An 8,093-nucleotide genomic window follows, 5' to 3' on the forward strand; every position below is an offset into this window, starting at 1 on the left:
GTTGCGCACGTATAAGTCTTTGGGGGGAGCGCGGTTCAACTCACCTAAGTAGTGCTATAAGTGTACCTAAGTACACTGTAAGTGTACCTAAGTAGTGCTATTCATTCCGAAGATGCACTCTCCATAGATGTGAAATATCATCGAATTTGCTGGCAAAGTCACGTTGCTCGCGGTTCTGGATGTTCAAGTTCTGGTACCGCCTCTAAGAAACAGTCGATAAATGAGAAAGAGGTTGCTGCCAAGGTGGAATATCTTGATATCATACGAGATTTGCTTGAAAAGAGTAAGATACTGTCGATGGATGCTGCGCATACAGCTTACCTGACGATCTTAGAAGAACATAACTGCGAGATTACGCCTAGTCGTAAAAGCACGCGACGTTTGCTCACAGAAAATATTGAGGGCATTGACTTTATCCCTGCCACACGTCGAAATGAGTCAGATCGGTCCTGTTTCAGTGCAGCTAAGATAGCCGCAATTGAAGCAGCTCTCTGTGAATCCAATATCAACGATGACATGAAAATGATCTTCAACTGTGCCAAAGTTCTGCGAAAGGACATTCTTGACGATCCACGTTGGTCTTTTGATGGCACACTAGGGTCAGATTTAAGTGCAAACATTCCTACAAGGCTTCTTACATTTCTCCAATGGATTATGAGAGGCGTGGCAACTGAGCTCCCAACTGAAAAGCGCAGAAATTACGCAAATCAGAAAGCATCAACGATAGCACAACATATTATGTATGAAGCAAAATCTGACAGACAGGTGCGCTACTGGCCAGAATCAACAGGAGAAAAAGCTTCATTTCGCCATCGGCGGGAGTACCCTGTCCAAGTTGGAACTGGCATCTTTGTTCACCAAAGAACTAGAAGCAAAACATTAATAGACTATCTTCACCATCTCGGCTTGTCTGTAGACTATGACCGTATATTGCGCATTGAAACGCAACGAGCACAGGCTGTTCTGAACCGTTCTGCTGAATATGATGTATATGTGTCACCAAGTCTTGTTAGAAATGAATTCATCTTCTTTGCTGCTGACAATTCAGACTTTTCAGAAGATACCCCAGAGGGAAAAGGCACCCTGCATGCTACAGCAATGGTGGTGTACCAACGAACTACTGAAGCTACCAGTGCTGTAACAGTTGACGTGAATGAGACTCCCACAGCCAGATCACTTCCGCTTGGTCCAGGCCTTACTGCAGAGTTGTTGCCTTGTCACGTTCCTGCTAATACACATCCTCCGTGTCCCAAGTATGATCCTATAAATATAAATCCATCACTTGATGTAACAGAAGCTTCACAGAAAGATGATTTCGCATGGCCGATAGGACAGTCGTTGGTACGATTGGGCACAGGAAAGCAACACTTACCTACGTGGAGTGCTTTTAATTCAGCAAAAGGTTCACCACCATATAAACTGACAAGGGTAGCTATAATGCCACTGCTTGCTGCTCCTGCACATGAATGGAGCACAATGCTTACAATACTCAAACAAGCGCAGACGATCACATCGATTGTCATGGGAGAAGGCCGGAAGACGGTTATTACCTTTGATCTTCAACTCTATGAGAAGGCTGTGAAATTGCAAATGCACTCGCCACCAGCACTGGATCATCTAGTTTTTCGCATTGGTGAGATGCACACTGTATTGACGTCACTGCGTGCACTTGGGTCATTCATAGAGGATAGTGGCATTGATGATGCATGGATGGAAGCGGACTTGTATGGATCAGCAACCACCCGCCAGATTCTTGAAGGCCGCCACATGAAACGTGCTTTAACGGCACACAGCATCACCTTATCAGCACTGTGTGACTTGCATCTAAGTGTTTTTCTGACAACGGAAGTGGATGAGCCAGAGACTGGTCATGCAATTCTTCGTGATGCTGCTTCATTGGCAAATACATGCTGCCAGGACACCGATACGATGAGCTTGACAGTCACCACAAGCACCTTATGAATACAATATTGTTAGGTAATAGTGTTCGGCAAAAATTAGGCAATTTGCTTTCAATTACTATTTTTTAGTGGCTAAACGTATTCTAAATAACAACTACCAAAAGGAAACATTAAAATGTTTAAAACTATGAAGTGTTCAAGAACAATAACAGGAGCATATGGTCCTATACAATAGGTATTATGACGTAATCTTTAATTTGCATAGAAATGGTCGAAAATATGCATGCAAAAATTGGCGCCCTATTTTAAATTATTCAGCTAGGTCGAAATAACAAATCCCAACAAAGAAAACAAATGTTCACAAAATGCCCACGGGCCCCAATATAGTGACATACGCTCCAACACTATGCCCAGAAATGACTTCGCATGATGGAGGATGCCCAGTCGGCGACTGGCTTTGGAGGCCAGCTTGGAAATGTGGTTTTTCCAAGGAAATATTATGGCAGATAGTGAGACCCAAAAGCTTGAGTGACAGAACTTCCCCAGGAGGATTATTCAGAAAGTAGATGGGAGGGTTGTCCAAACGGTCTTTTCGGAGAGACATAGTGAGAGTGTGAGATTTGTCAGGATTGAAAGACATGTTCCACTTGTTTGACCAGTTTGTGATTTTGTCCAGGTCCGCAGAGAGTGAAGAGACTGCTGCCTGCCGATCTGAGGGTTGATATATGGAGAGGCAGAGAGTGGAGTCATCAGAGAAGAGATAGAGAGGATTTTCCAGAGAGTCGGAGAGATCATTAATGAAGACCATAAAAAGCACAGGGTTCAGAACACTACCTTGAGGAACTCCAGACTGGACAGGAAGGGGAGATGAGAGAAATCCATTCAGGGCCACAGGTTGACGACGACCAGAGAGGAAGTCCGCAAGCCATGCGTGGAGCTTACCATGGATGTGTAATATGTCCAGAGTAGAGTGACCTGGTCTGAATCCAAACCATATTAGGAGAGTTTGGTGAGCAGGGCTGGGTGCCAGACCGTATCGGAGGCACGATATATGTCAAGTGAGACAGATCTGATTTCCTGTTTGGCGTTGAGGACCTCCATCCATTGTTAAGAAAACAGAAGCAGCATGTCCAGAGTAGAGTGACCTGGTCTGAATCCAAATTGATGATCACAGATCAAGCCATTGGAGAAGAGGAAGGATTTGGTGTCAGAAGCAATGATGGATCTCATGACCTTGCTGATTATTGGGAGCAGGAAAGGAGCGGTGGCATGCCTTTGTCTGTCGCCCATTTCAAGAGCCCATCTTTGTCTGTAGTTGCAAGGATCTGTTTTTGCACCTTTTTTGTGCAAAGCAGTAATGTTTGCTGATTTCCAAGATGCTGGCAGATCACCTTTCGCAAAAGAGAGGCTGAAAAGAACAGACAGAGCGGCAGAGCAAGATTTTAAGACCTGAGGGCTGATGCCGTCTGGTCCAGTTGCAGAATCCGAGTTGAGGTTTGACAGAAACTTCTCCACCTTGTCAGGAGAGCAGGACACAGAGTCCAGGAGCAGCTGGGTTCGACTGGGTAAGGTGGGTACAGACAGAGATAGGTTTGGGACACAAGATTTTGAGGCAAACACAGAGTGGAGGCATTCGGCTTGGCGCATTTTAAAAAAAAAAGAAGGAAATTACGCATTTTATTAATTCCTGAATTTAAAACATTTTCGCATTGACGCCATTCTGTGATCCTCCAATAGTAAAACAAACAAGTCAACATATTACATTATACAATGGAATGGAGACGTCTAACAACATGAGATCCATTTTAAGGAACTTTGACACAGGAAGAGACCATGAGGCCCATCAAAGTCTGGGTAATTATTGCCATCTTTGTCTTTGTCCGCACTCGATTCTTTTTTAATACTGAGCTTCAAGAAAGGAAACAAAAAGTGCCATCTTTGGTTCGACTCAGCCGGATTCGAAACGCCGATATCACAGACTCAGAGTGGACGCTCGAAAAAAACGTTTCCGTCATGGACAGGATTCGAACCTGTGCGGGGAAACCCCATTGGATTTCAAGTCCAACGCCTTAACCACTCGGCCACCATGACATGGAGTTCCTCATGTAAACTTGTGCTTCACGACCACACACACAAATATATACTTACACATCGCACTGTCTGCACTTTATTAGGAGGGGACAGAAAGAGAGAGAGAGAGAGAGAGTGTGGGAGGAGAAAAAAGAGGGAAAGGGAGGAAGAGGAGGGAGGGTGAGTAAAGATAATAATACGTTATGATTAATGAGGACACACACTGACACTCACAGACATGCACAGTACACACACACTCACACACACACACACACACACACACACACACACACACACACACACACACACACACACACACACACACACACACACACACACACACACACATGTATATATTGAGGTCTGGCAAGTGTATGCTGCAGACATCGTATGAGGTGTAGACATCATATGGATGCAAATGAACACTCGTTTTACTGTATTTCACGTCTCTGTGCCTTGTATTTATTGTATTTAATGTATTTGTTGTATTCATTGTTTTTTTTTTTAATGCTTCTGTACACCGCCCTTGAAGCTTGGTTTGCAAGCCACCGTCTACTATTTTAATAAAAGAGACATAATTACTCTTTTATGGAAAATGTTTTTCGAGTTTGTTTTATCCTCAAAAATAGACCGAAGTGAACATACATTCGTGTTTAAAGGTTGGCCTCTAAAACCTTCCCGTATGAATGGGGACAGACATCTGTACAAACAGACATTGTGGTATGTTTGGTAGAGCAGTTCCATTATAAGGAACTTTGAGGCAGGAAGAGACCATGAGGTCCATCAAAGTCTGCCTAATTATTGCCATCTTATGGGTGTTTGTCCGCACTCAATCCTGTTTTTAATAGCGAGCTTCAAGAAAGGAAACAAAACTCTCATCCATCGTTGGTTTTTCAGCCTTTGGTTCCACTCGACCGGATTCTAAACGCCGAGATCACAGACTCAAAGTGGACGATCCAAAAAAACGTTAGCGTCATGGACAAGATTCGAACCTGTGCAGGAAAACCCCATGGGATCTCAAGTCCAACGTCTTAACCGCTCGGCCACCATGACATATTATTAGTGGAGTTTTTCCCTCCAGGTTGAGAGTTTTTACAAAATTCCATCTTTGTAATGACTTCAGTTGATCATCACCTGGTCAAATGTGGACGACCAGATTTCAGCATATATTTAGAGACAAACATTTTATTTTTCAAGCTGCGGAATATTGAACAGAAATATCAAGAAAATTGAACATATTATTGGAATGCTTTTGGGTAGACAATCTTGAATGTTTTTCATCAAGTTTCCAGAACATGTATACAGATCGAAATTGCTCTTTTTTGTTTTATTTTGTGGGGTGTGTATATGGAGAAGTTAGCTGAGGTGGTTATCAGCAGCAAAAGTGCATTTAAATTGATGCAAATGTTGTGTTTGTACTGTTTTCAGTTTTTGAATAATTAGCGATGAGCGCATTTGAGAGGTCACGATCTCATGAATCATCCGAATTAACAGTTATTTTTCACATCTGATATCAGAAATGATGATAGGAGCTCTCACCATCTCACCAATTATAAAAGCATCCAAGTTGAATTCCCAAAAAATTGGGTTTTTTATAAAGTCTTAAATACATATGGATCTAATATCGGAGATGGTGACAGGTGGTGGGTCATGTGTTTATAAGTTACCAGCAGGGACCCGCGGAATAGAGTTCCAAGGAAAACCCTCCCTTTTTTGGCTGGTGTATAGGCAAAGAAGCGCTGCCTTGCCTGCTCCTGGAAGTTTATGTTGAGCAATGCAAAGGTGTGGCATGGCGATTGTGAATATGACAGGTCCGATGATGTTGAAATTATTTCTTCTTATTCTTTCATTCATGTGATTGATGGAATGAAAGTGAACGAAAGCTCAGACCTGCTCATGGTCTAATCTGGAATGCCGGGTTTTTACACGGAGGTATATACCTCCGTGGGTTTTTACACACGGGGCGGTGCTCTGACGCACGAAGGAAATCACGTGATCTCGCCGAACGCGCCCCCACCTGCCGTTGTTCTTCACACAATAAATTCTATATTTCTCCCAAGATAAACAAAATATATATATCACATCAGGATTGTTTAATATCAGAGTATGGAAGGAGCTTCGAAGCTGCAATGGAAGCGTCGAACGAACGGCCATTTCGAGGGAATTTCGATTTTCCTTGAATCGGCGCCGCTCAATTATAAAGGTGATCCTCGTGGAAAAGGAAATTGATTTTATTTTTTAGTTATCGCTTCTCGGCCTTTTGGCTAAGATCAAGTGTAGTATCTGTTCTTATCGGTTTAATAGCTGATATGTCTCGCAATGCGAGACTAGTCTATTAAATGGATTTTTGGTATTGGGAGTTGGATCAGGGGCTTGCTCCGTCCGCTCCACGCATCGACCCGGTATTGCAGTACCTCCGGGAGTGGTGCACCCCCTTTGGGGGAACTTGTTAAACAAAGAAAAGATTCGTTGAAGGATGTTAAATGTGACTTCATACATCTTTGCTTTAATAAATTTCAGGAACATATTTTTTATCAATATAAAAAGTTCGATTCATGAATTTTGTCGAACGATAAACATTTCCCGTTAATAATGAGCACTATTTTCTGATGGCGTAGCCGTCGCGGGTGCAGTGAGTTGGTCACGCGGCGTAGTAGTATTTACACCCAGCCAATCATCAGCGAGTATTGTCACAACAAGCGCAGAATATATCCAGCAAATGGCGTCCTCCATGGAAGGGGTGAATTGCGACGATGTCTAGAAAAGGTGGCAAAAATCGGACCAACTGTGTCATGCACATATCATCTGTTAAGAAACAAGATATTTGAGCCTTGACAGATTTGGTGGGATAAGTACCGTGAATAATTAATATAATAAGATGGATGATGTGTGTGCGTGCGTGTGTGTGTTGTTGGTTGTTATCTTCATAACTTGGGTTGTTATCTCCATAACTTGGGTTGTTATGTCCATAACGTGGGTCGTTATCTCCATAACTTGGGTCGTTATGTCCATAACGTGGGTCGTTATCTCCATAACTTGTGTTCTTATCTCCATAACTTGGGTTGTTATCTCCATAACTTGGGTTGTTATGTCCATAACGTGGGTCGTTATCTCCATAACTTGGGTCGTTATGTCCATAACGTGGGTCGTTATCTCCATAACTTGTGTTCTTATCTCCATAACTTGGGTTGTTATCTCCATAACTTGGGTTGTTAGCTTCATAACTTGGGTTGTTAGCTTCATAACTTGGGTTGTTATCTCCAAAACTTGGGTCGTTATCTCCATAACTTGGGTCGTTATGTCCATAACGTGGGTCGTTATCTCCATAACTTGTGTTCTTATCTCCATAACTTGGGTTGTTATCTCCATAACTTGGGTTGTCATCTCCATAACTTGGGTTGTTAGCTTCATAACTTGGGTTGTTAGCTTCATAACTTGGGTTGTTATCTCCAAAACTTGGGTTGTTATCTCCATAACTTGGGTTGTTATCTCCATAACTTGGGTTGTTAGCTTCATAACTTGGGTTGTTAGCTTCATAACTTGGGTTGTTATCTCCATAACTTGGGTTGTTATCTCCATAACATGAGTTGTTATCTCCATAACTTGAGTTGTTATCTCCATAACTTGGGTTGTTATCTCCAAAACTTGGGTTGTTATCTCCATAACTTGGGTTGTTATCTCCATAACTTGGGTTGTTAGCTTCATAACTTGGGTTGTTATCTCCAAAACTTGGGTTGTTATTTCCTTAACTTGGGTTATCTCCATAACTTGGGTTGTTATCTCCATAACATGAGTTGTTATCTCCATAACTTGAGTTGTTATCTCCATAACTTGGGTTGTTATCTCCATAACTTGGGTTGTTAGCTTCATAACTTGGGTTGTTAGCTTCATAACTTGGGTTGTTATCTCCATAACTTGGGTTGTTATCTCCATAACTTGGGTTGTTAGCTTCATAACTTGGGTTGTTAGCTTCATAACTTGGGTTGTTATCTCCAAAACTTGGGTTGTTATTTCCTTAACTTGGGTTATCTCCATAACTTGGGTTGTTATCTCCATAACATGAGTTGTTATCTCCATAACTTGAGTTGTTATCTCCATAACTTGGGTTGTTATCTCCATAAC

General features: G+C 42.3%; 3 non-coding genes across 3 annotated transcripts; 1 reads left to right on the forward strand and 2 right to left on the reverse strand.

Moving 5' to 3' along the window:
• Window positions 1–3,910: 3,910 nt before the first annotated feature.
• TRNAS-UGA (transfer RNA serine (anticodon UGA)) lies at window positions 3,911–3,992 on the reverse strand. Its single transcript has one exon. It is a non-coding gene; the product is annotated as a tRNA-Ser (tRNA).
• A 950-nt stretch (window positions 3,993–4,942) lies between these two features.
• On the reverse strand, window positions 4,943–5,024 carry TRNAS-UGA (transfer RNA serine (anticodon UGA)). Its single transcript has one exon. It is a non-coding gene; the product is annotated as a tRNA-Ser (tRNA).
• A 1,191-nt stretch (window positions 5,025–6,215) lies between these two features.
• LOC144889923 (U2 spliceosomal RNA) lies at window positions 6,216–6,407 on the forward strand. Its single transcript, XR_013622142.1, has one exon. It is a non-coding gene; the product is annotated as a U2 spliceosomal RNA (small nuclear RNA).
• Window positions 6,408–8,093: the final 1,686 nt, after the last annotated feature.

Source organism: Myxine glutinosa, chromosome 1 (genome assembly GCF_964187855.1).
Source record: "Myxine glutinosa chromosome 1, kmMyxGlut1.1, whole genome shotgun sequence".
NCBI lineage: Eukaryota > Metazoa > Chordata > Myxini > Myxiniformes > Myxinidae > Myxine > Myxine glutinosa.